Source organism: Hyla sarda, chromosome 1 (assembly GCF_029499605.1).
Source record: "Hyla sarda isolate aHylSar1 chromosome 1, aHylSar1.hap1, whole genome shotgun sequence".
Classification (NCBI taxonomy): domain Eukaryota; kingdom Metazoa; phylum Chordata; class Amphibia; order Anura; family Hylidae; genus Hyla; species Hyla sarda.
Window position 1 is genome coordinate 470,273,684 of NC_079189.1, and position 22,207 is coordinate 470,295,890.

Here is a 22,207-nt window from a genome sequence, read left to right on the forward strand (position 1 = left end):
GAGACCCAGGAGGCCCCCGCTACTGACCCAGAGACATAAAAAAGCAAGACTACATTTTGCCAAAATGACTTTGACTAAGCCAAAATCCTTCTGGGAAAACATCTTGTGGACAGATGAGACCAAGATAGAGCTTTTTGATACAGCACATAATTCTACTGTTTACCGAAAATGGAATGAGGCCAAAAAAGGAAAAAACACAGTACCTACAGTGAAAAATGGTGGAGGTTCAATTATGTTTTGGAGTTGTTTTGCTGCCTCTGGCACTGGGTGCCTTGAATTTGTGCACCTCATATGAGTGCTGTGTGTGGACTATATGGGATATGAACCCTATGATGGGGCTCTAGTGTCTGTGTGAATACTCAAGATATAATAATAAGAATAAACTATTTAATTCTATATGATATATGTAATAAAGTGCTATATTGTATAATGACTTAAAACTTTCATGATTTAAGATAGCATTGAACCTATAATAGCCCTATAAAATGGATTTATTTCTAAATACCAACACAGCATAAAAAGCTTTTGTAGATGTAATAACCAGGTCTACTCTGTATTGTTTCCTATAAAAAAAATGCTTTTATATGGAAACAGGCTCTGATTAATAAAATTATTTATTTAAGTAAAAGTGGATATTTTCCACGATATGCCTGGGGTGTCTGCTCTTAGCTGGTAGGTTTCTAATTTGTGAATCTTAAACAGAATGCAGCTTTTTTTTTGCATTCAATAATATTTTTCTGTTGACTCCTCAAGTCAGAGAGCAGTGATCTTCATAAACAGTGATATTATTACCCCAGCCCATTAATTTGCAGGAAAGAGCTGTTCAATTGTAGTTTATTGACTGTTTATATACTGGGTATAGATAGTAATTGGGATGCATCATTATAGATTTCCCATCAGATAAACTTGATGGAACAGAGTCCTCAATGAATGCATAGAAACTCAATAGAGCTCCTCAGCAATATTCATATATCCTCTATCACCACCAAAAGGACTTCAATCATGTGTAAAAAACATACCAGGAAATATCATTAGACTAGGGAAAAAAAATAACTTGTTATATTGACAGGAAAACAAAGTGTCTAAAAATCCTTCTTAATTGAGAAACATTCAACACGTGTCTGAACATTTGCCGAAAACCAGATGTAAAAGTTCACACTTGAAGTTAGCAATGCACTGAGAAATGGATTGTGCTGGGCCAAGTGTAAGGATTGCTGACGGTATACATCTGGTGTAACCACCCATTCTACCCAAACCTGTAAATGTTTGGGAATATACTTTTATGCTAACTTTTTAATGTGTTCCTGTTTTGTTGTAGTTTTATTAGGGCTTTTGCAGGAAAAGTGTTTTTTTTTTTTTTGTTTCTTTTTAAATTACCAACATCAGTTGAATTTGGTTTCAACCATAGACTTCCCTCGTATGTTATTAAACCAAGAATTGCTGCTATCTTTGGTCTGCTGTACAGGAGCAGGGACTCTGGCTAAAGACTGATTACCCTGCTCCTGTACATACTGAGCAAACGACATAGACACTGTATGTCTAGCCACTAACGCCTCTGTTATTTTGTTTATACTCACTCTCTTCAAGATTTGGTCTGCCAGATATTCCACTCTGGCATTTTTAGCAGTAATTACATGACCATGGTTGTAAAGCGTATGCCTTACTGCTCAATATACAGGAACGTGGACTCCCGACTTTGAGAGGAGATCTCAGTTCCTGTCATGGACTTGGTCATGGTGAGTCCCAACTAAATTTTGTCACAACTGGGTTTTGTTTTAGTTTTTTTATTCAGAACACATTTGACCCTTTTCAAATGAATTGGCTTGTGTCTAAATATTTACTAATAATTACTAGTTCAGAGCGGTATTGACATTCATTGTATTCCCCATGGTTCAACATATCCAAAAATATAAGTCCTTTCTAGCTTAGAAAATGATGCATGCTTTTGTGGTACTCTATTGGAAGATATGGTATATGTTAATTTATCTGTGGCTACTCATTGGTTGTGATGGGCATTCTAGCCTCTTGCAGGTTTTGCTAGAATGTTGTGATATTGTATTAAATTTGTAACAGTAGAAATTGGAGTCCTTAAGGAAAGTAAGGGGTGGACAATTGGATACTTTTGTATTAGGCAGATATCTATTACTGAGCAGAATCAAGCACCAACTCAAGAAATTGATAAAACTACCTACATTTTATCATCTATATAATATTAACAACACCTAGACCTATCATGGTCAAAGTGAAAGAAGCAATCTGATTGGTTGTTGTGGGCAACTGGTTGACCTCTCTGCACAGGTTTTGATTAATGTATTTTAACTATTTACCTTTGGAATCAATCCCTATTCTAAAAAAAATGGCTGGTGATGAACAGGCTGTGCATAGTCTCCATTCATTCATATGGTCACTGTCATTGCAAACTAATTCCCTCTATGTGAGAGCCTATGTGCTTAGTAACATATTTTAAAGGGGCATAATTTACAAAAAATGTCTCCTTACCTTACAAAAAAGAAACAAATTCTTGCCCATAAGGGAATCTGATGTCTACTGCTTGATGTTTGGCAAAGTCTGTCTCTAGTAAAATTCACAGCAAGACAGTGGGAAGTGGGGATAGTGCTAAGCTAGTGCTATGTGGAGGAGAGAGGGAGAGAGCCTGAGCCTGTTTGCCCCCTCAAGAGGGATCAGAGCTCTGTCTAAAGGTAACTCAAGGCTTCCCTCCTAACTATTTTCATCCATAAAGTTCTGGGCAAGTGTCTCTTGTGTAAATACCAGTGTATCTACTGCTGTATATCCAAAGTGCCGCAGAGCAATATCCCCTTAGCTTGCCAGCAGCAGCAATTCTGTACTTAGCATAGCCCTTTTCTTGCTGTGCTGCAGCTGTTTCTTTTATTTCTGCTCATAAAACCCCTTAAAAACCACTGTAACAGTAACCCCATTCAAATCCATCTTCAACCTATTGCAGTGTACTGAAAATATTTACCAGCACTATACCAGCTGGTTCAGTCCAGTGCACTTTTACTAACATTGTCATGGTATACCTGTGATGAATACATGCTGTGCTGTCATTGGCCAGAGAAGAAATGAAAAGAGTAACAGTGAGTATACTACTGGAAAACAGCCCAGCTCTAATCCTGCTCCATTAAATGGAGAGAATAAGACATATATACACACTCCATGGAGGAGGCACTAAGGAGCTAAGTAGCAACATAACTAATTGACAAAAAGCCATGTAAGTTAAAAATTTTTTTTGAAATGAAAGAAATACAAACTTAGTACTGAGACTTCTTATAACAAATTGTTACGCCGAGCGCTCCGGGTCCCCGCTCCTCCCCGGAGCGCTCGCTACACTCTCCTCACTGCAGCGCTCCGGTCAGATCCACTGACCCGGGGCGCTGCGATACCGCCTTCAGCCGGGATGCGATTCGCGATGCGGGTAGCGCCCGCTCGCGATGCGCACCCCGGCTCCCGTACCTGACTCGCTCTCCGTCAGTCCTGTCCCGGCGCGCGCAGCCCCGCTCCCTAGGGCGCGCGCGCCGGGTCTTTGCGATTTAAAGGGCCACTGCGCCGCTGATTGGCGCAGTGGTTCCAATTAGTGTTATCACCTGTGCACTTCCCTATATCACCTCACTTCCCCTGCACTTCCTTGCCGGATCTTGTTGCCATCGTGCCAGTGAAAGCGTTTCCTTGTGTGTTCCTAGCCTGTGTTCCAGACCTCCTGCCGTTGCCCCTGACTACGATCCTTGCTGCCTGCCCCGACCTTCTGCTACGTCCGACCTTGCTTCTGTCTACTCCCTTGTACCGCGCCTATCTTCAGCAGCCAGAGAGGTTGAGCCGTTGCTAGTGGATACGACCTGGTCACTACCGCCGCAGCAAGACCATCCCGCTTTGCGGCGGGCTCTGGTGAAAACCAGTAGTGACTTAGAACCGATCCACTAGCACGGTCCACGCCAATCCCTCTCTGGCACAGAGGATCCACTACCTGCCAGCCGGCATCGTGACAGTAGATCCGGCCATGGATTCCGCTGAAGTTCCTCTGCCAGTTGTCGCTGACCTCACCACGGTGGTCGCCCAGCAGTCACAACAGATAGCGCAACAAGGCCAACAGCTGTCTCAACTGACTGTTATGCTACAGCAGTTACTACCACAGCTTCAGCAATCATCTCCTCCGCCAGCTCCTGCACCTCCTCCGCAGCGAGTGGCCGCTTCTGGACTACGACTATCCTTGCCGGATAAATTTGATGGGGACTCTAAGTTTTGCCGTGGCTTTCTTTCCCAATGTTCATTGCACTTGGAGATGATGTCGGACCAGTTTCCCACTGAAAGGTCTAAGGTGGCTTTCGTAGTCAGCCTTCTGTCTGGAAAAGCCCTGTCTTGGGCCACACCGCTCTGGGACCGCAATGACCCCGTCACTGCCTCTGTACACTCCTTCTTCTCGGAAATTCGAAGTGTCTTTGAGGAACCTGCCCGAGCCTCTTCTGCTGAGACTGCCCTGTTGAACCTGGTCCAGGGTAATTCTTCCGTTGGCGAGTATGCCGTACAATTCCGTACTCTTGCTTCAGAATTATCCTGGAATAATGAGGCACTCTGCGCGACCTTTAAAAAAGGCCTATCCAGCAACATTAAAGATGTTCTGGCCGCACGAGAAATCCCTGCTAATCTACATGAACTCATTCACCTAGCCACTCGCATTGACATGCGTTTTTCCGAAAGGCGTCAGGAGCTCCGCCAGGATATGGACTCTGTTCGCACGAGGCGTTTCTTCTCCCCGGCTCCTCTCTCCTCTGGTCCCCTGCAATCTGTTCCTGTGCCTCCCGCCGTGGAGGCTATGCAGGTCGACCGGTCTCGCCTGACACCTCAAGAGAGGACACGACGCCGCATGGAGAATCTCTGCCTGTACTGTGCTAGTACCGAACACTTCCTGAAGGATTGTCCTATCCGTCCTCCCCGCCTGGAAAGACGTACGCTGACTCCGCACAAAGGTGAGACAGTCCTTGATGTCTACTCTGCTTCTCCACGTCTTACTGTGCCTGTGCGGATATCTGCCTCTGCCTTCTCCTTCTCTACTGTGGCCTTCTTGGACTCCGGATCTGCAGGAAATTTTATTTTGGCCTCTCTCGTCAACAGGTTCAACATCCCGGTGACCAGTCTCGCCAGACCCCTCTACATCAATTGTGTAAACAATGAAAGATTGGACTGTACCATACGTTTCCGCACGGAGCCCCTTCTAATGTGCATCGGATCTCATCACGAGAGGATTGAACTTTTGGTCCTCCCCAATTGCACTTCTGAAATTCTCCTTGGACTTCCCTGGCTTCAACTTCATTCCCCAACCCTGGATTGGTCCTCTGGGGAGATCAAGAGTTGGGGGCCCTCTTGTTCCAAGGACTGCCTAAAACCGGTTCCCAGTAACCCTTGCCATGACTCTGTGGTTCCTCCTGTAACCGGTCTCCCTAAGGCCTATATGGACTTTGCGGATGTTTTTTGCAAAAAACAAGCTGAGACTCTACCTCCTCACAGGCCTTATGATTGTCCTATCGACCTCCTCCCGGGCACTACTCCACCCCGGGGCAGAATCTATCCTCTGTCCGTCCCAGAGACTCTTGCCATGTCTGAATACGTCCAGGAAAATTTAAAAAAGGGCTTTATCCGTAAATCCTCCTCTCCTGCCGGAGCCGGATTTTTCTTTGTGTCCAAAAAAGATGGCTCTCTACGTCCTTGCATTGACTACCGCGGTCTTAATAAAATCACGGTTAAGAACCGCTACCCCCTACCCCTCATCTCTGAACTCTTTGATCGCCTCCAAGGTGCCCACATTTTTACCAAACTGGACTTAAGGGGTGCTTATAATCTCATCCGCATCAGAGAGGGGGATGAATGGAAAACGGCATTTAACACCAGAGATGGACACTTTGAGTATCTGGTCATGCCCTTTGGCCTGTGCAACGCCCCTGCCGTCTTCCAAGACTTTGTTAATGAAATTTTTCGTGATCTCCTATACTCCTGTGTTGTTGTATATCTAGACGATATCCTGATTTTTTCTGCCAATCTAGAAGAACACCGCCAGCATGTCCGTATGGTTCTTCAGAGACTTCGTGACAATCAACTCTATGCCAAAATAGAGAAATGTCTGTTTGAATGCCAATCTCTTCCTTTCCTAGGATACTTGGTCTCTGGCCAGGGACTACAAATGGATCCAGACAAACTCTCTGCCGTCTTAGATTGGCCACGCCCCTCCGGACTCCGTGCCATCCAACGTTTTTTGGGGTTCGCCAATTATTACAGGCAATTTATTCCACATTTTTCTACCCTTGTGGCTCTTATCGTGGCTTTAACCAAAAAAAATGCCGATCCCAAGTCTTGGCCTCCTCAAGCGGAAGACGCCTTTAAACGGCTCAAGTCTGCCTTTTCTTCGGCTCCCGTGCTCTCCAGACCTGACCCATCTAAACCCTTCCTATTGGAGGTTGATGCCTCCTCAGTGGGAGCTGGAGCTGTCCTTCTACAAAAAAATTCTTCCGGGCATGCTGTTACTTGTGGTTTTTTTTCTAGGACCTTCTCTCCGGTGGAGAGGAACTACTCCATCGGGGATCGAGAGCTTCTAGCCATTAAATTAGCACTTGAGGAATGGAGGCATCTGCTGGAGGGATCAAGATTTCCAGTTATTATTTACACCGATCACAAAAACCTCTCCTACCTCCAGTCTGCCCAACGGCTGAATCCTCGCCAGGCCAGGTGGTCTCTGTTCTTTGCCCGATTTAATTTTGAAATTCACTTTCGGCCTGCCGATAAGAACATTAGGGCCGATGCTCTCTCTCGTTCCTCAGATGCTTCTGAAGTTGAACTCTCTCCTCAACACATTATTCCTCCTGACTGCCTGATTTCCACTTCTCCAGCCTCCATCAGGCAAACTCCTCCAGGAAAGACCTTTGTTTCTCCACGCCAACGCCTCGGAATCCTCAAATGGGGTCACTCCTCCCATCTCGCAGGTCATGCGGGCATCAAGAAATCTGTGCAACTCATCTCTCGCTTCTATTGGTGGCCGACTCTAGAGACAGATGTGGTGGACTTTGTGCGAGCCTGTACTATCTGTGCCCGGGATAAGACTCCTCGCCAGAAGCCCGCTGGTTTTCTTCATCCTCTGCCTGTCCCCGAACAGCCTTGGTCTCTGATTGGTATGGATTTTATTACTGACTTACCCCCATCCCGTGGCAACACTGTTATTTGGGTGGTCGTTGATCGATTCTCCAAAATGGCACATTTCATCCCTCTTCCTGGTCTTCCTTCAGCGCCTCAGTTGGCTAAACAATTTTTTGTACACATTTTTCGTCTTCACGGGTTGCCTACACAGATCGTCTCGGATAGAGGCGTCCAATTCGTGTCTAAATTCTGGAGGGCTCTCTGTAAACAACTCAAGATTAAATTAAATTTTTCTTCTGCATATCATCCTCAATCCAATGGACAAGTAGAAAGAATTAACCAAGTCTTGGGTGATTATTTACGACATTTTGTTTCCTCCCGCCAGGATGACTGGGCAGATCTTCTACCATGGGCCGAATTCTCGTATAACTTCAGAGTCTCTGAATCCTCCTCCAAATCCCCATTTTTCGTGGTGTACGGCCGTCACCCTCTTCCCCCCCTCCCTACCCCCTTGCCCTCTGGTCTGCCCGCTGTGGATGAAATTTCTCGTGATCTTTCCATCATATGGAGAGAGACCCAAAATTCTCTCTTACAGGCTTCTTCACGCATGAAGAAATTCGCGGATAAGAAAAGAAGAGCTCCTCCCATTTTTTCCCCTGGAGACAAGGTATGGCTCTCCGCTAAATATGTCCGCTTCCGTGTCCCTAGCTATAAGTTGGGACCACGCTATCTTGGTCCTTTCAAAATTTTGTGCCAGATTAATCCTGTCTCTTACAAACTTCTTCTTCCTCCTTCTCTTCGTATTCCTAATGCCTTTCACGTTTCTCTCCTTAAACCACTTATCATTAACCGTTTCTCTCCCAAATCTGTTCCTCCCACTCCTGTTTCCGGCTCCTCAGACATCTTCTCCGTCAAAGAGATTTTAGCATCCAAAAAGGTCAGAGGGAAAACTTTTTTTTTAGTGGATTGGGAGGGTTGTGGTCCAGAAGAGAGATCCTGGGAACCTGAGGACAATATCCTAGACAAAAGTCTGCTCCTCAGGTTCTCAGGCTCTAAGAAGAGGGGGAGACCCAAGGGGGGGGGTACTGTTACGCCGAGCGCTCCGGGTCCCCGCTCCTCCCCGGAGCGCTCGCTACACTCTCCTCACTGCAGCGCTCCGGTCAGATCCACTGACCCGGGGCGCTGCGATACCGCCTTCAGCCGGGATGCGATTCGCGATGCGGGTAGCGCCCGCTCGCGATGCGCACCCCGGCTCCCGTACCTGACTCGCTCTCCGTCAGTCCTGTCCCGGCGCGCGCGGCCCCGCTCCCTAGGGCGCGCGCGTGCCGGGTCTTTGCGATTTAAAGGGCCACTGCGCCGCTGATTGGCGCAGTGGTTCCAATTAGTGTTATCACCTGTGCACTTCCCTATATCACCTCACTTCCCCTGCACTTCCTTGCCGGATCTTGTTGCCATCGTGCCAGTGAAAGCGTTTCCTTGTGTGTTCCTAGCCTGTGTTCCAGACCTCCTGCCGTTGCCCCTGACTACGATCCTTGATGCCTGCCCCGACCTTCTGCTACGTCCGACCTTGCTTCTGTCTACTCCCTTGTACCGCGCCTATCTTCAGCAGCCAGAGAGGTTGAGCCGTTGCTAGTGGATACGACCTGGTCACTACCGCCGCAGCAAGACCATCCCGCTTTGCGGCGGGCTCTGGTGAAAACCAGTAGTGACTTAGAACCGATCCACTAGCACGGTCCACGCCAATCCCTCTCTGGCACAGAGGATCCACTACCTGCCAGCCGGCATCGTGACACAAATTATTCTAAAATTTTACATAACTGATGAATATAAGGATTGAGCCCTAAGTCTTCACAAATGACTCATATATACAGATTGCTATGTGTAGACTGAACACATACTGTACATTGCTGATCTGATGTAAATGATGATTATGCTACTACTACAACTATTACTAATAACAATAATAATAATATATTTGTTGTAGTTAATTGGGCACTGTCAGATGCAAAAGCTTTTGATATGTTGTAAAGCATGCAAACTCAATAGGTTTTGCAATTGCTTTCATTAGAAAATTTTCAGTATTTCATACTAAAAAGCCAAACAACTGCCCCCCCCCCCCCTGCCTGCTTGGACACATACTAGTCCTGCTGTGTCCATGCATCATCACCTATGTCATGGACACACTTTCTTGATTGACAGCTGTGAGTTCAGGGCTCATAGCTGGAGGAAAAATTCTCCCACTGTCAGCTTGTGTCCCTCTACTGTCAGTGAGGACAAGCTGGGAGTTGTAGTTTTGCTAATGCTAGGGAAGATGTGAGCAGACAGCATACTGAGGGAGGGGGCGGAGACCTGCAGTGAGGCCACACCCCTCCCTTTGAGAGGAATTCAGACTAGTTAGCTAAATTAAAAGTGTAATAAAAAAAATAAAGGTGATAGACACATGAAATTTAAATGTACACGGTCAGGATTAGGTACTGAGTGATATATTAAAAAAAAAATTTTTTTGTTGGATCTGACGGGTACGCTTTAATGGAAAAGGTTTTCAGTATAAAAATCTGAAATGTAAATCTTCAATAACTTCATCGAATATTTTAGCATAGTTTTATTCCATCTCAGCCTTATTCAGTTGAACAATGCTGACCTGCAATATCTGGGCATAAGTTGCACTATTTCTGTTGCTTTGTACATCTCATACAATCCCTTTAATGGCAGCAGTTGCTTTTTTTTCATAGGTGACTTTGGTGTTAGATATGGGTGATTTCAGAACCACAGGGCAGGAATAGAATAATAAAAAGTGTATGAACATACACATACAGCATTTATTTCTTTTATTCCTTTATTTAGATTTTAGTGTTTTATCATGATCACAGACATCTATTTGAAATTTGGTGCAGTTTTCTAAATTGAAAAGATAAAAAGGAATATGCAGTTTTACAGCCACTGTAAAATGTGACATTTATGCGATGCATTAAATCCTGCACTGTGTTCCCTTCATCCTCTGAGCGTTAAATATCTCAGGTCATTTAAGCCTCAGTGTCTAGCATATCTTATCATATTTGCTTTTTCTACTTTGCAGAAATTGTATAAAATCTTATTACATTTATTATGTATGTTAATTGTACAGAATGCAGCTTTACATTTCTTAATAAAGATTTTAGGAATTCATGGAAGTTCTGTGCATAGTCATTGACAGGCAGCCAGCATGATTCTGTTTTGAATTCTTTGTTACATTTTGCACTTCTTTGATAATTTTTTTTTTTTTTTTTTTTTGCAGGATTAGGTTTACAGTGAACTAAGCAATGTGTATATAGTATGTATATTTCATATTACTTATGTGTATTGCAAGTGATGACAAAATCTTAACACATCATACACATACAGTAGTTTATCAGAATTGTGCGTGGAGTACAGAAACGCATAGGGGGACATATGGGATGGCGCACTCTGTAATTACCGTATTTTTCGTCCTATAAGACGCACCCAATTTTTAGGGGCAAAATCTAAAAAAATAAAGATTTTGAACCCAATAGTGGTCTTCAACCTGCGGACCTCCAGATGTTGCAAAACTACAACTCCCAGCATGCCCGGACAGCCGTTGGCTGTCCGGGCATGCTGGGAGTTGTAGTTTTGCAACATCTGGAGGTCCGCAGATTGAATACCACTGCAGGAGGAGGTAATACTCACGTGTCCCCGCCGCTCCGGACCCGTCACCGCTGCCCTGGATGTCGCTCCATCGCTGTCACCGTGTCCCCATCGCTCCAGAACGTCTCTGCTGCCGGCCGGGTATCCTCGCTCTCCGTCGCCGCCATCACGTCGTTACGCACGCCGACGCACGTACGCGACGACGTGATGACGAGGAAGGAGAGTGCCGGCATACAGGGGATCCCTGAACAGAGAAGACACCGAGGAGGCAGGTAAGGTCCCCCCCGGTGTCCTGTAAGCACTAACCCGGCTATTCAGTCGGGCTGTTCGGGACCGCCGCGGTAAAATCGCGGCGGTCCCGAACAGCCCGACTGAACAGCCGAGTTAGTGTCACTTTCCCTTCAGATGCGGCGGTCAGCTTTGATCGCCGCGTCTGAAGGGTTAATACCGCGATCGGTGATGTCCTGTATTAGCCGCGGGTCCCGGCCATTGATGGCCGCAGGGACCGCCGCGATAGGTGTGTATTCGCCGTATAAGACGCACCGACTTTTCCCCCCCAGTTTTGGGGAAGAAAAAGTGCATCTTATGCGGCAAAAAATACGGTAGTATGTGGTGGCTAAAAAGAACATCATCCCCACTATATTCCAGCTACTGAAGAAAGGAGGAGGCCTCCAAAAACATGTTTAGCCAGATTACCCTGCAATCCCCAACATCTACCTCAAACCACCACATACTAATTACACAGCACACCCTCTGAGACATGAGGAGGACAGCAGCAGCGATACCATCCACCACCCGCTCGGGAGCTCATTATGGGGAACCATCTGCAGCGTTACCCTGCGGCTTGTAGCTCCCAAGAAGAACTACGGGTTGGCGAGTGGGACCCAGTCCCCCAGGATCTTATCTGCATATCAGAAACTTTTATTTTCATTTATAGGAAGCACACAGCACCCAGGAGCAACCATCTGCACAGCAGACATCGCTATTTTCACTTATGGGGAGCGCATAGCTCTCAGAAGGAACAACCTGCATAGCAGAATCCATGACTTTCATTTACAGGGAGTATATAGCGCTCAGGAGAACTCATCTGCATAGCAGAAACTGTGACCTTTATTTTCAGGGAGCGCACAGTACTCAAGCAAACTTTAGGACTGATTTTTCAGGAAGCGCATACCACTCTATTCATATTTGCAGTGTGATTACTCATTATTATTGAATACAATTTTGCCATTAATTGCATAATTAACATCATATGGGGATATTTGCATGTCTTTTACCAGTTTTATTGTGTTTTTAAGAGCAGGAAGGCGGTTGCTTGGGCCCAGCAAACCTCACCACTGTATTCTACCTAAATAAATATTTTTATTTTACTTTAATTTGGTCTGCTCACTCTTTCCTTTGTATTTCCCGTCACTCACCACTCCCCATTTCTCCCCCCTCCCCCCTTTTATCTTACTTCTACCCCTTTCCCTCTCCATTTTCTCTTCTCTCCTACACCTTGATCTCACCTCATATCTCACAGATATCCCACAGTAGTACATCTGAGGATTGCCCTCCCTCCATTTTTTTACTAGTAGTGTACATGCGCCTTAAGACTTAGAAGGTATGCCAATAAATTCTCTTTAGTATGTTATTGTCTAAGGTAAAGATAATATATACTCCTCCTGGGGAAAGAACTGACCCGCATCAATTGATTTGCGGTATAGTATTCTTTATATCAGTAATCTATATAAAGAACACTGCATAAATATATATATATATATATATATATATATATATATATATATATATGTTGCAGAAAAATCTATGGCTATTTGACTATTTAAAATTATATTGTAAAATACTTTATATAGGTTTCAGACATTCAGACAGTTTAAGAGAAAGTATCGTATGTCCTTGGGTAAGATTAAAAGTAAAGCTCTAAATGCTATGTTGTTTCAACAACCAGTCAGTCCATCAGTTTAGAAGTTAGTTTGCACAGATATGCAGTGCTGATCTCTAGTATTTTCTGGGACATTAATAGGGTCTTAAAATATGAGACAAATAATTCATATATACATATACCTATCAAAAATGTTGATATACCATACAGTTATTTAATGTTACCTCCATATTGTTAATGAACAAAAAATGTATACAAAGAGCAATCTTACCAATTATATCACTAGACAAGGCCTAGATACAATTGTGTCCACCTTTACCTTTCCTTTACTTAAGGAATCCGAAGTCTTATGAAACTAATTTAACATTGTGTCACAAATGCAATCCGAACACTCTTCAGTCTTTATTTACAGAACAATCACCATTGAGATACATAATGATAATACTTAGTGATAGAGGGTTGCTGTGGAAAGCTGGTAACCTTACACTATGCATCACCAAATAGAGTTTAACGAGAAGTTAACCCCTTAAGGACCAGGGGTTTTTCTGTTTTTGCACTTTCGTTTTTTCCTCCTTACCTTTAAAAAATCATAACCCTTTCAATTTTGCACCTAAAAATCCATATGATGGCTTATTTTTTGCGCCACCAATTCTAACTTGTAATGACATCAGTCATTTTACCCAAAAATCTACGGCGAATCAGAAAAAAAAATCATTGTGAGACAAAATTGAAAAAAAATGCCATTTTGTAAATTTTGGGAGCTTCTGTTTCTACGCAGTAAATTTTCGGTAAAAATGACACATTCTCTTTATTCTGTAGGTCCATAGGATTAAAACAATACCCTACTTATATAGGTTTGATTTTGTCATACTTCTGAAAAAAATCATAACTACATGCAGGAAAATTTATACGTTTAAAATTGTCATCTTCTGACCCCTATGACGTTTAGATTTTACTGCGTATGGGGCAGTATGAGGGCTCATTTTTTGCACCGTGATCAGAAGTTTTTACCGGTACCATTGTTGTATTGATCGGACTTGTTGATCACTTTTTATTCATTTTTTCATGATATAAAAAGTTACCAAAAATACACTATTTTGGACTTTGAAATGTTTTTGCGCATACGCCATTGACCGTGCGGTTTAATTAATGATATATTTTTATAATTTGGATATTTCCGCACGTGGCGATATCACATATGTTTATTTTTATTTACGGTATTTATTATTATTATTTTTTTTTTTATGGGAAAAGGGGGGTGATTCAAACTTTTAATAGGGGAGGTGTTAAATGATCTTTATTCACTTTTTTTTTGCAGTGTTATAGCTCCCATAGGGGCCTATAACACTGCACACACTGATCTTTCACATTGATCACTGGTTTCTCATAGGAAACCAGTGATCCATGATTCTGCTGCTTGACTGCTCATGCCTGGATCTCAGGCACTGAGCAGTCATTCAGTGATCGGACACCAGTAGGCAAGGTAGGAGACCCTCCTCGTGTCCCACAGCTGTTCGGGATGCCACAATTTCGCCACGGTGGTCCCGGACAGCTCCCTGAGCTAATCGGGATGGTTTCACTTTCACTTTAGACGCAGCATTCAACTTTGAACGCCGCGTCTAAAGGGTTAATAGCGATCACTGCCGCACGCTATTAGCCACGGGCCCGACTCGCTATGACGTTGTTGCCCCGCATTATAGAAAGGGAAAGGACTCAGAACGTACCGGTACGTCCTTGGCCCTTAACAGGTTAAAGGTAAAAACAGGTAAAAACAAATGTTTCCAAATCAACTTGTGCTAGAAAGTTAAACAGCTTTGTAAATTAAGAAATATTAGAGAGGCTCTTATCTCCCAGACAACCTGTGACTCGGGCTGCCCAAATAACATCTGTACCCAAGATGCCAAAAATTATACAAAATATATAGAAAATTGGGGCTCAGAGTCATAAATATTAGATACAAATTAATTTTTTGATAATAAGATATTCATTATATTTGTGTCTTTGACCCACAGGGCCCTTGTGGGTCAGCAGAAATACACTTATATATTAAATAGTCTATACATAAAATATTCAATGCATAAAATATGGCAAATATTATTAAAAATTTATAAAATACATAAAATGAGAAAACGTTAAAATTATTCGCAAAGTGTCCACACAGTCTGTAGAAATAATGCAGGTAGATAATGTGAATAAATATCTCAGTTGCGGCAATAAATCCAGATGATTTAACTTCAATTATGGTGTCTGTAGATATTGCCTCTAACGGATACAGCGATTGATACAATAGTAACTGGGCACCGAGCGCTACTAGAGACTTGGCGGTCTCAAAAATGTGCAGCGGCGGCAATTATTTTTGGTTGCTACTGGTTTCAGTATTTGAAATGCAATATGGTAGAAGTTGGTAACTTTGTTGTATGCTGGGTTGGTCGCCGGATGGGTCCCGGTTTCCCAAGCAGTAACTGCGCTGCTAGAGACACGGCTGTCTCACAGGTATGCAGCGGAGATGGGGTATAGTGGAAGCGCTTCTCACATGATAAATCATTTTTAGTTGGTACCTCTATTGTGTTGTCCTGATTGTCAGCCGGTCAAAATCCCTGGGCAGAGGGTGTGCTGTTAGAGACTTGGCCGTCTCAGTTTGTACAGCGGCAGCGGGAGGCTCGATCTGAGGGTACTGCAGCAGTTCTCTTGCAAGCAAGGAAAATGGAAAGCCAGCAATGTTCTCGTGGTGTGGATGGCACATAGTGTCCTGTGATGATTAGCCGGTGCCGTGGGTCTTTGTGTATTGCTGTATCCTTGTGGGATTTTGGTGGATGACACTTAGGATATATAGTAGTTTAAGGCTGGATGCGTTTCAGGTCCTCCATAGGACCTTTCTTCAGCAGCTTAACACAGCTGCCACATCTGTCCGTGCCAGGAACTGTGCAGAGCAGGAGAGGTTTGCCATGGAGATTTGCTCATTCTCTAGACAATTCCTGACAGGAACAGAGGTGGCAGCAGAGAGTGCTGTGGTCAGATTGGAAAGAATTACACAAATTTCTTTGGAGCATACAGCAGCTGATAAGTACTGTAAGGCTAAAGATTTTTAAATATAAGTAATTTGCAAATCTGTATAACTTTTTTTCACCAGTTGATTTGAAAACAGTTTTTCCTCCAGAGTACCCCTTTAAAGTCTTAGCTGGCAAAACTTCTCATGGCTAAAAGTAGCAGACTTTCAATTAACATCATTTACAGAATTCTTTATTCTCTTATTGGCTCTGTAATATTCTAATTCTGTGATAACAAGTAGATATTATACAGTATGTGGTCATTGTCCTGCTGAAAGACCCAAGCTCTTGGACGCAAATACAGCTTTCTGACACTAGGCTGTACAGTGCGACCCAAAATCCATTGGTAATCTTCAGATTTCATGATGCCTTGTACACATTCAAGGCACCCAGTGCCAGAAGCAGCAAAACAACTCCAAAACATAATTGAACCTCCACCATATTTCACTGTAGATACTGTGTTCTTTTCTTTGTAGGCCTCATTCCGTTTTCGGTACACAGTAGAATGATGTGCTTTACCAAAAAGCTCTATCTTGGTCTTATCTGTCCACAAGATGTTTTCCCAGAAGGATTTTGCTTACTCAAGTTCAATGTAGTCTTGTTTTTTTATGTCTCTGTGTTAGCAGTGGGGTCCTCCTGGGTCTCCTGCCATAGCGTTTCATTTTATTTAAATGTCAACGAATAGTTTGCGCTGACATTGATGCTCCCTGAGCCTGCAGGACAGCTTGAATATCTTTGCAACTTGTTTGGGGCTGCTTTTCCACCATCCAGACTATACTGCGTTGACACCTTTTATCAATTTTTCTCTTCCGTCCACACCCAGGGAGATTAGCTACAGTCAGTGGCGTAGCTATAGAGGTTGCAACGATCGCCATGGCGACCGGGCCCCTACGCCAAGTCGCAAAAAAGAAAACCTCCCTGGTAGTTCTGCTCCCCGGGAGACCCCCTTCTCTGGTGGCGCTGAAGGGGGGCCTCATTTAGTCCGGTCCCCCGGCCCCAAGTAACGTCAGCTGGGGGAAGGGACACTGCCGCTTTAAGAGCAGCAGACGTCGGAAGCACGCACCTGATGTCACGGTCCCTGCCCCAGCTGCGCAGGAGGACGAGGACATCCCGCCGCCGCCTAGAGATGGTGCATCCTCCCTGAAAGACGAAGGAAGTGAACGAGGCTGGAAAAGAATGACGGAGGGTCAGAGGTGAGAGTGGCGGGGGAGGGTTTGCTGGCTAGAAGAGCATGGAGCAGTGTTTCCCAAGCAGGGGGCCTCCAGCTGTGGCCAAACTACAACTCCCACTTGCCTGGACAGCCAAAGGCTGTCTGGGCATGCTGGGAGTTGTAGCTTGGCCACAGCTGAAGGCACCCTGATTGGGAAACACTGGCATGGAGTATGACAGAGGGGGGGAAAGGAACATGGAGAAGAGGGAGAGGGGAAGGGGGAGCATGATTAAGCCCCCCTCTGTCCTCCTTTTCCAATACCCCCCTGAAAAAGGAGCATGGAGGAGGGGTGTGTTTGGGTGTGTTTGAAAAAGTGGAAAAAAGGAGCATGGAGGAGGACAGGGGTTAGAGAAGGGGCATGAAGTGCCTTTCATTTAGAGCATGGCTATGAGGTTAGCACAGGAACTCCTGCGCTCACTTCATAGTAGTTGCGCATAGTGACATCCTCTGACCTCAGAAGCCAGTGTTTTCCAAACATGGTGCCTCCAGCTGTTGTAAAACTACAACTCTCAGCATGCCTGGACAGCCAAAGGCTGTCTGGGCATGCTGGGAGTTGTAGTTTTGCAACAGCTGGAAGTGCCATGGTTAGAAAACAATGACTAACAGTAAATATCTTAAAGGAGTGCTCCAGGATGCATTCAGACTGCCGGCAGTAAAATAACAAATATACATACTAGGGATCGACCAATATCGATTTTTTTAGGGCCGATACCAATAATCTGTGGAGGTTAGGGCCGATAGCCGATAACTTATACCGTTATAAGTTATTGGCTATTTATCCCCCACCCCCCACCCCTGCGACACCACTGCAGATCATTGATTTAAAGCGGGCGCTTTAAATCAATGAACTGCAGCGGCTTTTGCGGTGCCATAGGCCGCCGCCGCCACCCGCTTCTCTCCCACTGCCTGTCCGGGGGTCCTCCTGAGTCCTATCACCGCCACCGCGATCACCGACCCCCTCACCGCCGTGCCGCGCCCCCCACCGCACCGCCCCAGCCCCATTGCCTCTCCCATCCTCAGTTTTATAATTACCTGTTCCCGGGGCTGGGGTCCACTCTACATCTGACTCCGGTGGCGTCCTCCTGAGCTGTCATTGTTCGCACTGACGGTGACGTCACGTCACCGTCAGGACGCAGCAGGAGCCAGAAGTAGTGTGGACCCCGGCCCCCGGGAACAGGTAATTATAAAACCGTGAATATCGGCCGATAATATTGGCAAAACCGATAATCAGTTGATCCCTAATACATACCTGCTGTCGCTCCCTATATGCCTCCAGGGAAGTGGCCTCCGCCGCGATCCTTTTCCTGGTTGCCGGTGGTTGGTGAGGCATACTGACAATCACCATCCGCAGCAAAGTCCTGCCACGGCCAGAGATAGGCTGAGCGGCAGTGTGACTCACCAACCACCGGCAACCAGGAAAAGGATGGCGGCGGAGGCCGCTCCCCTGGTGCGTATATATATATATATATATATATATATATATATATATATATATATATATTTATTATTTTACTGCCGGCAGTCTGAATGAAAATTTTTGCATCCTGGAGTACCCCTTTAAGTTAGAGAAAAAAATTATATATTGTGGAAACCTCTCTTATCATAAATCATCCTGTACAGATTAACATTAGGGTAGGGTCTGAGGATCCACCGATGACTTGACTCTATAGAGTTCCTCCTGCTGTTTTCCCCCCCTGTGTGCTGCTCACAACAGCAAACTGCCACTAACAAGCCCCCACACAGGGACCTGCGAGTCACCGTGGGCACATGCAGTGTACTCTGAGACATCATGTCGTGGCAGACTGCTGCTGCAAGCAGGACATGGGGGAAAACAGCTGGAAACACACTATAGGGTCAAGTCCTTGACGGATCAGCAGAGTAACATACACTATTGATCTGTTACGTGACCCTACCCTAAGGGTGCATTCACATGTGCGTATTTTTGCTGCATATTTGCTTCAGCAAATTTTGCTGATGTTTGTGCCTGTATGATTAGTGTATGTACTGTATGTATGATGTATGAATGATGTGTGTGTATGAATGATAGTTGTGTGTAAACAAGATGTATGTATGTATGTATGTATGATGTGTGGAGATGTATTCTGTGGGGGGGATCTGCAGGTGGCATATGTGTGTATGATATGTGTGTGTATGATGTGTATGTATATATTATGTGTGTGCATGTACTGTATGAATGATGCGTGTATGTACTGTATGTGGCAGTATTATATTCAGGGGGTACAGTGGGTGGCAGTGTTATATTCAGGGGGTGCAGTAGGAGGCAGTATTATATTCAGGGGGTACAGTGGTTGGCAGTATTATATTCAGGGGGACAGTGGGTGGCAGTACTATATTTAGGGGTTGCAGTAGGAGGCAGTATTATATTCAGGGGGTACAGTAGGAGGCAGTATTATACTAAGGGGTACAGTTGTGGCAGTATTCAGGGGGTGCAGTAGGAGGCAGTATTATATTCAGGGGGTACAGTAGGAGGCAGTATTTTATTCAGTGGGTACAGTAGTTGGCAGTATTATATTCAGGGGTACAGTAGGAGGAAGTATTATATTCAGAGGGTACAGTAGTTGGCAGTATTATATTCAGGGGGTACAGTAGGAGGCAGTATTATATTCAGGGGTACAGTAGGAGGCAGTATTATATTCAGGGGGTACAGTAGGAGGCTGTATTATATTTAGGGGGTACAGTAGTTGGCAGTATTATATTCAAGGGGTGCAGTAGGAGGCAGTATTATATTCAGGGGGTACAGTGGGTGGCAGTATTATATTCAGGGGTACAGTAGGAGGCAGTATTATATTCAGGGGAAACATTAGGTGGAAGTATTCTATTCAGGGGGTACAGTAGGAGGCAGTATTATATTCAGGGGGTACAGTAGGAGGCAGTATTATATTCAGGGGGTACAGTAGGTGGAAGTATTATATTCAGGGGGTATGGGTACAGTAGGTGGCAGTATTATATTCAGGGGTACAGTAGGTGGCAGTATTATATTCAGGGGGTACAGTGGGTGGCAGTATTATATTCAGGGGTACAGTAGGAGGCAGTATTATATTCAGGGGGTACAGTAGGAGGCAGTATTATATTCAGGGGGTACAGTAGGTGGAAGTATTATATTCAGGGGGTATGGGTACAGTAGGTGGCAGTATTATATTCAGGGGTACAGTAGGTGGCAGTATTATATTCAGGGGGTACAGTGGGTGGCAGTATTATATTCAGGGGTACAGTAGGAGGCAGTATTATATTCAGGGGGTACAGTAGGAGGCAGTATTATATTCAGGGGGTACAGTAGTTGGCAGTATTATTCAGGGGGTACAGTAGTTGGCAGCATTATATTCAGGGGGTACAGAAGGTGGAAGTATTATATTCAGGTGGTATAGGTACAGTAGGTGGCAGTATTATATTCAGGGGGTACAGTAGGTGGCAGTATTATATTCAGGGGGTACAGTGTGTAGAAGTATTATATTCAGGGGGTACAGTAGATGGCAGTATTATATTTAGGGGGTACAGTAGGTGGCAGTATTATATTCAGGGGGTACAGTAGGAGGCAGTATTATATTCAGGGGGTACAGTGTGTAGGAGTATTATATTCAGGGGGTACAGTAGATGGCAGTATTATATTTAGGGGTACAGACGGTGGAAGTACTATATTCAAGGGGTACAGTAGGTGGCAGTATTATATTCAGGAGACACAGTAGGTGGCAGTATTATATGCAGGAGGTACAGTGGATGATAGTTTTATATTCATGGGATACAGTGTGCGGCAGTATTATATTCAGGGGATACAGTGTGTGGCAGTATTATATTCAGGGGATACAGTGCGTGGCAGTATTATATTCAGGGGGTACAGTAGGTGAAAGTATTAGATTCAGGGGATACAGCATGTGGCAGTATTATATTCAGGGGATACAGTGTGGGGCGGTATTATATTCAGGGGGTGCAGTGGGTGGCAGTATTATATTCAGGGGATACAGTGTGGGGCAGTATTATATTCAGGGGGTGCAGTGGGTGGCAGTATTATATGCAGGAGGTACAGTTGATGGTAGTTTTATATTCAGGGGGTACAGTATTTGGCAGTATTATATTCAGGGGGTACAGTATTTAGCAGAATAATAATGATTACTGTCTTCATACAGAGGATGAGTATCTACTGACAAAGTGAGGAGCCTATGATGTCCGGGTGTCAGACTCTGCAAAGAAGATGGAGCTGGGAGAAGTCCTGACGTCTGGACCAGATGAAGAAGAAAAGAAAAGACAACAGAGAAGACGTCACTCAGGTCACTGATATCATTGTGTATTCTCCTGACTGTCCCATCAGAGCTGGAGTCACTTGTAAGTTCCGCAGTGATGATGGGCGATGATGTACCCTAATCTGTGGCTCTTCATCTGTTGCAAGACTACAACTCCCATAATGCCTGAGGTTCTTCAGACATGATGGGAGTTATAGCATTATAACAACTGGAGAGCAACTGGAACCAACGTGAAAGGTGGGGATCCCAGCAGTTGGACCCCCTCCAGAAAAATGGGCTGCTTATTCTTAAATGTCTATTTTATCTGTCTGGCCCTGCCTGTTAGTCACTTATATTGTTGTGTATTCTCCTGACTGTGTCCCATCAGTGCTGTTGTCACTGATATCTTTGTGCGGCTGAGTAAAGGGTCGTCCGGGATTGGGGAAGCGGGTCGTCAGGTGGAAGGGGGGGGCCCAGGGCAATTTTTCGCACCAGGGCCCTGGGGTTTCTAGCTACGCCCCTGGCTACAGTGCCATGGGTTAAAAACTTCTTGTTAATGTTGCGCACAGTGGACAAAGGCAAATCTAGATCTCTGGAGAGGGACTAAGTGAACTTCTCTCCTTTTTATCTGCTTTCAGGTGTAATTTTTATATTGCCCACACCTCTTAATTGCCCCGGGTTAGTTTAAAGGATCATCACATGTTTGAAACAGTCTTATTTTTCCACATATTTGAAAGGGTAGCAATAATTTTGTCCAGCCCATTTTTGGAGTTTGGTGTGACATTATGTCCAATTTGCTTTTTTTCCTCCTTTTTTGGTTTAGTTCCAATACATACAAAGGGAATACACATGTGTATAGCAAAACATGTGTTACTGCAATCCTTTTCTGTGAGAAATACTTTATTTTCTGGAAAAATTTCAGGGGTGCCTATATTTACGGCCATGACTGTATAATATATTGTTGAAAACAAAAGTGCTGCCTACTTCGCACCATATATCTGCCAACATTAACAGGACTTGTTTATTGATGAAAAAAATAGTCCAATACATTACAGAA

At 44.5% G+C, this 22,207-nt stretch overlaps 1 protein-coding gene across 2 annotated transcripts in view; it reads left to right on the forward strand.

Moving 5' to 3' along the window:
• Positions 1-22,207, forward strand: part of WSCD2 (WSC domain containing 2) — a 448,279-nt gene that overhangs the window by 298,604 nt on the left and 127,468 nt on the right. The gene's annotated exons all lie outside the window — the stretch shown is intronic.